Source organism: Arachis stenosperma, chromosome 5 (assembly GCF_014773155.1).
Source record: "Arachis stenosperma cultivar V10309 chromosome 5, arast.V10309.gnm1.PFL2, whole genome shotgun sequence".
Lineage (NCBI taxonomy): Eukaryota > Viridiplantae > Streptophyta > Magnoliopsida > Fabales > Fabaceae > Arachis > Arachis stenosperma.
In genome coordinates, this window is record NC_080381.1 from 15,438,545 (window position 1) to 15,447,863 (window position 9,319).

The window sequence follows — 9,319 nt, forward strand, 5'->3', positions numbered from 1 at the left end:
GTCCTTTTCAGTCTCTGGATCAGATTTTTGCTCAGGACCCTCAATTTCAGTCAGAAAATACCTGAAATCACAGAAAAACACACAAACTCATAGTAAAGTCCAGAAAAGTGAATTTTAATTAAAAACTAATAAAAATATACTAAAAACTAACTAAAAGATACCAAAAACATACTAAAAACAATGCCAAAAAGCATACAAATTATCCGCTCATCACAACACCAAACTTAAATTGTTGCTTGTCCCCAAGCAACTGAAAATCAAAATAGGATAAAAAGAAGAGAATATACTATAGACTCCAAAATATCAAAGAAACATAGCTCCAATTAGATGAGCGGGACTAGTAGCTTTTTGCCTCCGAACAGTTTTGGCATCTCACTCTATCCTTTGAAGTCCAGAATGATTGGCATCTATAAGAACTAAGAACTCAGATAGTGTTATTGATTCTCCTAGTTAAGTATATTGATTCTTGAACATAGCTAGTGTATGAGTCTTGGCTGTGGCCCAAAGCACTCTGTCTTCCAGTATTACCACCGGATACATACATGCCACAGACACATAATTGGGTGAACCTTTTTAGATTGTGACCCAGCTTTGCTAAAGTCCCCAATTAGAGGTGTCCAGGGTTCTTAAGCACACTCTTGTTGCCTTGGATCACCACTTTATTTCTTTCTTTTTCTTTTCTTCTCTTTTTTTTTTTCGAAAATTTTTTTTTTTGTATTCACTGCTTTTTCTTGCTTCAAGAATCAATTTGATGATTTTTCAGATCCTCAATAACAGTTCTCTTTCTCCTCATTCTTTCAAGAGCCAACAAATTTAACATTCTTAAAACAACAAATTCAAGAGACATATGCACTGTTCAAGCATTCATTCAGAAAACAAAAAGTATTGTCACCACATCAAACTAATTCAACTAGTTTCAGAGATAAATTTCGAAATCCTGTACTTCTTGTTCTTTTGTGATTAAAGCATTTTTCTTTTAAGAGAGGTGATGGATTCATAGGACATTCATAGCTTTAAGGCATAAACTTTATTAATTTTATTAATTAAGAACAAGACTCAAATATAGATATAAGATGAGACCAGAAATAGAAAAACAAGAACAAAAACGAAAAAAATAGGCTCCTAATGATAGAGGTGTTCACAGAGTTAGGACTCAACAACCTTGATTTTGAGAAGTGGATGCTCCCTCAGCTTGAGAGGAGAGCTTTTGGCGTTTCAACTCTTGGATTTCACGCCCCTGCTTCTCTTGTTCCTTCAGCAATTTGCAGAGCATGCAGTTCTGATTCTGCTGTTCTTCCTTCAGTTGCTCCATAGTCTCTTGCAGCTTGTTAATAGATGCTTCTAGGCTGGACCAGTAGTCAATTCTTGGGAATTCAGGGAGGAATTCCTGCGCCCTCCTCTTGATGGAGTTGTCTTGCACTTGTCCTTCCATTGACTTCTTGGTGATTGGGTGTTCAATGGGTATGAACTCATCTACTCCCATCTTCACCCCAGCCTCTTTACAGAGCAAGGAAATCAAGCTTGGGTAAGCCAGTTTGGCCTCAGTGGAATTCTTATTTGCAATGGTGTAGATCTCACAAGCAATCACATGATGAACCTCCACTTCTTTTCCAAGCATAATGCAGTGAATCATCACTGCTCTCTTGATGGTGACCTCAGAACGGTTGCTAGTGGGCAATATGGAACGCCCAATAAAGTCTAGCCAACCTCTTGCAATTGGCTTGAGGTCTCCCCTCTTGAGTTGGTTTGGGACACCCTTTGAATTGGTTATCCACTTAGTCCAGGGAGGCAGATGTCCTCTAGAACTTGATCCAACCCTTTATCTACTCTCACCATCCTCCTATTGAAGGAATCAGGATCATCTTGTAGTTGAGGTAGTTTGAAGATTTCTCTTATTTTGTCCAGATGGAAGTACATAACTTTCCCTCTGACCATGGTTCTGTGGGTATGGTAAGCGGTTCCAGTCATTCTTTGCTTATCTGTTAGCCACAGATTTGAGTAGAATTCCTGAACCATGTTCCTTCCAACCTTTGTCTCAGGATTGGTCAGAACTTCCCAACCTCTGTTTCGAATTTGCTCTTGGATCTCCGGATATTCATCTTCTTTCAGATCAAATTTAACTTCCGGGATCACTGACCTCAGACCCATTATTTTGTGATAATGGTCTTCATGTTCTTTGGTTAAGAACTTCTCTTCATTCCAAAGATTCTTTGGATTAGTCTCTTTCTTTCCTCTTGAGTTGGTTTGTTTTCCCTTGGGAGCCATGATCTTGATAGATCTTAGCTTAGTGATCACGGAAAAGCACACCAAACTTAGAGGTTTTGCTTGTCCTCAAGCAAAAAGAAAAGAAAGAAGATAAGAGAGAGAGAGAGAGAGGAAATTCGAATGGTGTGAGGAAGGAGGGGTGAGGAACGTTCATTTATAGAGTGGGGGGAGGAGAATTTCGAAAACAAAAGAGAGATTTGAAAGGAAATTTGAAAAGATTTTGAAAAAATTTGAGAAAAGGGTGAGTTTTTGAAGAAGATTTGAGATTATTTTGAAATAGATTTAAGGAATGGTTTTGATTTGTGAAGATGTGAAAGTGAATGATGAAAGGTTGAAGTGCATTTATGTAGAAGATTATGGGTAAAAAGAGGAAAGTTTGAAAAAATTTGAGTTGAAAACAAAAATGCGGTCCCCCCACCTTTCTGGCGTTAAACGCCCAGAATGGCACCCATTCTGGCGTTTAACGCCCACTTGGCACCCTTTTTGGGCGTTTAACGCCCAGCCAGGTACCCTGGCTGGCGTTAAACGCCAGAAAACCTTCCTCACTGGGCGTTTTTCTGAACGCCCAGTGATGCTGCACACCTGGCGTTAAACGCCCAGAATGGTACCCATTCTGGCGTTTAACGCCCAAAATGGTACCATTACTGGCGTTAAACGCCCAGAATGGTACCCATTCTGGCGTTTAACGCCCAAAATGCACCTTACTGGCGTTTTTTCGCCAGTAAGCTCATTTTCTCTGCTTTTTGAGCTGAATCCTTCTGTAACTCTGTGAATTCCTTCATTTTTGATACTTGCCTCTGTAAGAACAATTCATACAACTTTCCTAATGACTGGGTTGCCTCCCAGTAAGCGCTTCTTTACTGTCTTTAGCTGGACTTTCACTAAGAATCACTCTAGTCTCAGTTTTGAGCACTCCTGCTCAAAGTTTCCTTCAAGATAATGTTTGATTCTCTGTCCATTAACAATGAACTTCTTATCAGAATCAATATCCTGAAGCTCAACATATCCATATGGTGACACTCCTGTAATCACATATGGACCCCCCCAACGGGATTTGAGTTTTCCTGAAAACAGTTTGAGCCTAGAGTTGAAGAGCAGAACTTTTTGTCCTGGCTCAAAGACTCTGGTTGACAATTTCCTGTCATGCCATTTCTTTGCCTTTTCCTTATAAATTTTTGCATTTTCAAAGGCATTGAGTCTGAACTCCTCTAGCTCATTTAGCTGTAGCAGTCTTTTTTCACCAGCTAACTGTGCATTCATGTTTAGGAATCTGGTTGCCCAGTAGGCTTTATGTTCCAGTTCCACAGGCAAATGGCAGGCCTTCCCATACACCAATTGGTATGGAGAGGTGCCTATAGGAGTCTTGAATGCTGTTCTGTATGCCCACAGAGCATCATCCAAGCTCTTTGCCCAATCCTTTCTTCGGGCCATTACAGTCCGTTCTAGGATTCTTTTTAGTTCTCTGTTAGAGACCTCTGCTTGCCCATTTGTCTGTGGATGATACGGAGTTGCCACTTTGTGGCTAATTCCATATCTGACCATAGCAGAGTATAGTTGTTTATTGCAGAAATGAGTGCCCCCATCACTGATTAGCACTCTGGGAACGCCAAATCTGCTGAAAATGTTCTTCTGGAGGAATTTCAGTACGGTCTTAGTATCATTAGTGGGTGTAGCAATTGCTTCTACCCACTTAGATACATAGTCCACTGCCACCAGAATGTAAGTGTTTGAGTATGATGGTGGGAATGGCCCCATGAAGTCAATTCCCCATACATCAAACAGCTCTATCTCTAATATCCCTTGTTGAGGCATGGCATATCCATGAGGCAGGTTACCAGCTCTTTGGCAACTGTCACAGTTACGCACAAACTCTCGGGAATCTTTATAGAGAGTAGGCCAGTAGAAGCCACATTGGAGGACTTTAGTGGCTGTTCGCTCACTTCCAAAATGTGCTCCATACTGTGATCCATGGCAGTGCCATAGGATCCTCTGTGCTTCTTCTCTGGGTACACACCTGCGGATCACTCCGTCAGCACATCTCTTAAAGAGATATGGTTCATCCCAAAGGTAGTACTTGGCATCTGAAATTAATTTCTTTCTCTGCATGTAACTGTACTCTTTGGGTATGAACCTCACAGCTTTATAGTTTGCAATGTCTGCAAACCATGGAGCTTCCTGAATGGCAAATAATTGCTCATCTGGGAAAGTCTCAGAAATCTCAGTAGAAGGGAGGGACGCCCCAACTACTGGCTCTATTCTGGACAGATGATCAGCTACCTGATTCTCTGTCCCTTTTCTGTCTCTTATTTCTATATCAAACTCTTGCAGAAGCAACACCCATCTGATAAGCCTGGGTTTTGAATCCTGCTTTGTGAGTAAGTATTTAAGAGCAGCATGGTCAGTGTACACAATCACTTTGGATCCTACTAGGTAGGATCTAAACTTGTCAATGGCATAGACCACTGCAAGTAATTCTTTTTCTGTGGTTGTGTAATTCTTCTGTGCATCATTTAGAACACGGCTAGCATAATAAATGACATGCAGAAGTTTGTTATGCCTTTGTCCCAACACTGCACCAATGGCATGATCACTGGCATCACACATTAATTCAAATGGTAATGCCCAATCTGGTGCAGAGATGACTGGTGCTGTGACCAGTTTAGCTTTCAGGGTCTCAAATGCCTGCAAACACTGTGTGTCAAACACAAATGGCGTGTCAGCAGCTAGCAGGTTACTTAAAGGTTTTGCAATTTTCGAAAAATTCTTGATAAACCTTCTATAGAATCCTGCATGCCCCAGAAAGCTTCTGATTGCCTTAACATTGGCAGGTGGTGGTAATTTTTCAATTACCTCTACCTTTGCCTTATCCACCTCTATTCCCCTGCTTGAAATTTTGTGCCCAAGGACAATTCCTTCAGTCACCATAAAGTGACATTTCTCCCAGTTTAAAACCAGGTTAGTCTCTTGGCATCTTTTCAGGACAAGTGATAGGTGGTTAAGACAGGAGCTGAATGAGTCTCCATATACTGAAAAGTCATCCATGAAGACTTCCAGAAATTTCTCTACCATATCTGAGAAGATAGAGAGCATGCATCTTTGAAAGGTTGCAGGTGCATTGCACAGACCAAAAGGCATTCTCCTATAGGCAAACACGCCAGAAGGGCATGTGAATGCTGTTTTCTCTTGGTCTTGAGGATCTACTGCAATTTGGTTGTAGCCTGAGTAGCCATCCAAAAAGCAGTAGTAATCATGGCCAGCTAGTCTTTCTAGCATTTGGTCTATGAATGGTAAAGGAAAATGATCCTTTCTGGTGGCTGTATTGAGTCTTCTGTAGTCAATACACATGCGCCACCCTGTGACTGTTCTTGTAGGAACCAGTTCATTTTTTTCATTATGAACCACTGTCATGCCTCCCTTTTTGGGAACAACTTGGACAGGGCTCACCCAGGGGCTATCAGAAATAGGATAAATAATCCCAACCTCCAGTAATTTAGTGACCTCTTTCTGCACCACCTCCTTCATGGCAGGATTTAGCCTCCTCTGTAGTTGGACCACTGGTTTGGCATTATCCTCCAACAGGATTTTGTGCATGCATCTAGCTGGGCTAATACCCTTGAGATCACTTATGGACCACCCAAGAGCTGTCTTGTGTGTCCTTAGCACTTTAATCAGTGCTTCCTCTTCCTGTGGATTTAAAGCTGAGCTTATAATCACTGGAAAAGTGTCACCCTCTCCCAGAAATGCATATTTCAGGGATGATGGTAGTGGTTTGAGTTCAGGCTTAGGAGGTTTATCCTCCTTCTGAGGAATTTTCGAAAATTCCTTTGCCTCCTCTGGCTCTTCCTGATCAGTTTGAGTATCCTTGAAGATGTCCTCAAGCTCTGATTCTAGGCTTTCAGCCATATTGATCTCTTCTACCAGAGAGTCAATAATGTCAGCGTCCATGCAGTCCTCTGGTGTGTCTGGATGCTGCATAGCTTTTACAGCATTCAACTTGAACTCATCCTCATTGACTCTCAAGGTTACTTCCCCCTTTTGTACATCAATGAGAGTTCGTCCAGTTGCTAGGAAAGGTCTTCCTAGAATGAGAGTTGCACTTTTGTGCTCCTCCATTTCCAGCACCACAAAGTCAGTTGGAAAGGCAAATGGCCCAACCTTGACAATCATGTCCTCTATTATGCCTGATGGGTGTTTAATGAAACCATCAGCAAGTTGGAGGCATATCCTGGTTGGTTTGACTTCTCCAATCAACCCAAGCTTTCTGATAGTGGATGCAGGTATTAAATTGATGCTTGCTCCAAGATCACATAGGGCTGTCTTGGTGCAAGTGCCTTCTAATGTGCATGGTATCAGAAAGCTTCCAGGATCTTGGAACTTTTCTGGTAAGCTTTTTAGAATGACTGCACTGCATTCTTCAGTGAGAAACACTTTTTCAGTTTCTCTCCAATCCTTCTTATGGCTTAAAATTTCTTTCATGAACTTAGCATAAGAAGGTATTTGCTCAAGTGCCTCTGCAAAAGGAATCTTTATTTCAAGAGTCCTTAAATAGTCTGCAAAGCGAGCAAATTGCTTATCCTGTTCCGCTTTGCGGAGTTTCTGAGGATAAGGCATCTTGGCTTGATATTCTTCAACCTTAGATGCTGCAGGTTTATTCCGTACAGAAGTGGTTGAAGAAGCCTTGTTAGGGGGATTACTGTCAGCACTCTCAGGTGTCTGATCCTCCCTTGGCGTTTGGATGCCAGAATTGGGTGGAAAATGGGCGTTTAACGCCAACTTTTCCCCCTTTTCTGGCGTTTGAACGCCAGAACTGGGCAAGGAATGGGCGTTTAACGCCAGTTTTCCTTCCCTTTCTGGCGTTTGAACGCCAATATTCCTCTCTGGGCTCTTACTGTCCTCAGAGGGATTTTGAACAGTGGTTTGGTTGTCCTCTGTCAATTGTTCCTTATTTGGCTTTTTGCTCTTTTGAACTGTGTTGTTCAAGGTCTTCCCACTCCTCAATTGAACTGCTTGACACTCCTCTGTTATTTGTTTAGATATTTGCTGTTTTGCTTGATTCAACTGTAGTTCTATGCTCTTATTAGCAACTTTAGTTTCATTGAGCATCTCTTTAAATTCTGCTAACTGTTCTATCATCAGGAGCAATTGTTGATTAAGCTCATTCATCTGTTCTTGAGGATGAGGGTCAGTGACTACTGTCATGACTTCCTCTTCTGGAGAGAACTCATTGCTAGAGTACAAATATTGGTTTCTAGCAACAGTGTCTATAAGCTCTTGAGCTTCTTCAATTGTCTTCCTCATGTGTATAGATCCACCAGCTGAGTGGTCTAAAGACATCTGAGCTTTCTCTGTAAGCCCATAGTAGAAAATGTCTAACTGCACCCACTCTGAAAACATTTCAGAGGGACATTTTCTTAGCATACCTCTATACCTCTCCCAGGCATTGTAAAGGGATTCATTATCCTCTTGTTTAAAGCCTTGGATGTCCAGCCTTAGCTGTGTCATCCTCTTTGGAGGGTAAAAATGATTCAGGAATTTGTCTGACAACTGTTTCCATGTCTTTATGCTTGCTGTAGGTTGGTTATTCAACCACCTTTTAGCTTGATCTTTTACAGCAAATGGAAACAGTAATAGTCTGTAGACATCCTGATCCACCTCTTTATCATGTACTGTGTCAGCAATTTGTAAAAACTGTGCCAGAAACTCAGTAGGTTCTTCCTGTGGAAGACCGGAATACTGGCAATTTTGCTGCACTATGATAATGAGTTGAGGATTTAGCTCAAAGCTGCTTGCTTTGGTGGGAGGTATACAGATGCTACTCCCATATGCAGCTGTAATGGGGTTAGCATAAGACCCCAGAGTCCTTTTGGACTGATTGATTCCACTTGAGTCCATTACGGACAAAAGGGAAATGATGATAATTGCAAGGAGATAAATTTTGCTTATTTTTATTTTTTTTTGAAATAACCGAAAAATTAAAATAAAATAAAATAAAACAAAAGGAAAATAAAATAAAATTCGAAAATCAAAAGAGAATAAGATCAAAGTAAATTGAGAACTGAATCAATTAGTAAAAAAAAAGATTTTGAAAACAGCAATTAAAAAGATGTGATTGAAAAGTTTTTATGAAAAAGATTTGATTCTTAAAAAGAGGAAAGAGAAAAACACAAAATGACACCAAACTTAAAATTTTAGAAAATCAAACACTATTTTTTTCGAAAATTTTAAAGGAAAAACACAAAGAGGACACCAAACTTAGAACTTTTATGAATCAAAAAGGGACTAAGAACATGCAAAAATCGAAAATCAAAAAGAAAAACAAAAGCATGCAAATGACACCAAACTTAGAATATGAAGCTAGACTCAACTAAAAGACTCTAAACCAACAAAAAATAAAACAGTCCTAATCTAAGCAACAAGACAAGCCGTCAGTTGTCCAAACTCGAACAATCCCCGGCAACGGCGCCAAAAACTTGGTGCACGAAATTGCAATAACACTTTTGCAATCCCGCACAACTAACCAGCAAGTGCACTGGGTCGTCCAAGTAATACCTTGCGTGAGCAAGGGTCGATCCCACGGAAATTGTCGGCTTGAAGCAAGCTATGGTTATCTTGTAAATCTTAGTCAGGAGATCAGAAATTATCAGGATTGATTGTAAAAAGCAAAAGAACATGAAATGGTTACTTGTTTTGCAGTAATGGAGAATAGGTTGGGGTTTTGGAGATGCTCCACCTTCTGAATCTCTGCTTTCCTACTATCTTCTTCATCAAACACGCAAGTCTCCTTCCATGGCAAGCTCGTATAGGGTTTCACCGTTGTCAATGGCTACCTCCCATCCGCGCAGTGAAAGCTAATGCACGCACTCTGTCACAGTACTGCCAATCACCGGTTTGGTTCCCTCCCCTACCGGAATAGAATCACTCTTTTGCGTCTGTCACTAACGCCCAGTAGGTTACAGGTTTGAAGCACGTCACAGTCATTCAATCATTGAATCCTACTCAGAATACCACAGACAAGGTTTAGACCTTCCGGATTCTCTTGAATGCTGCCATCAGG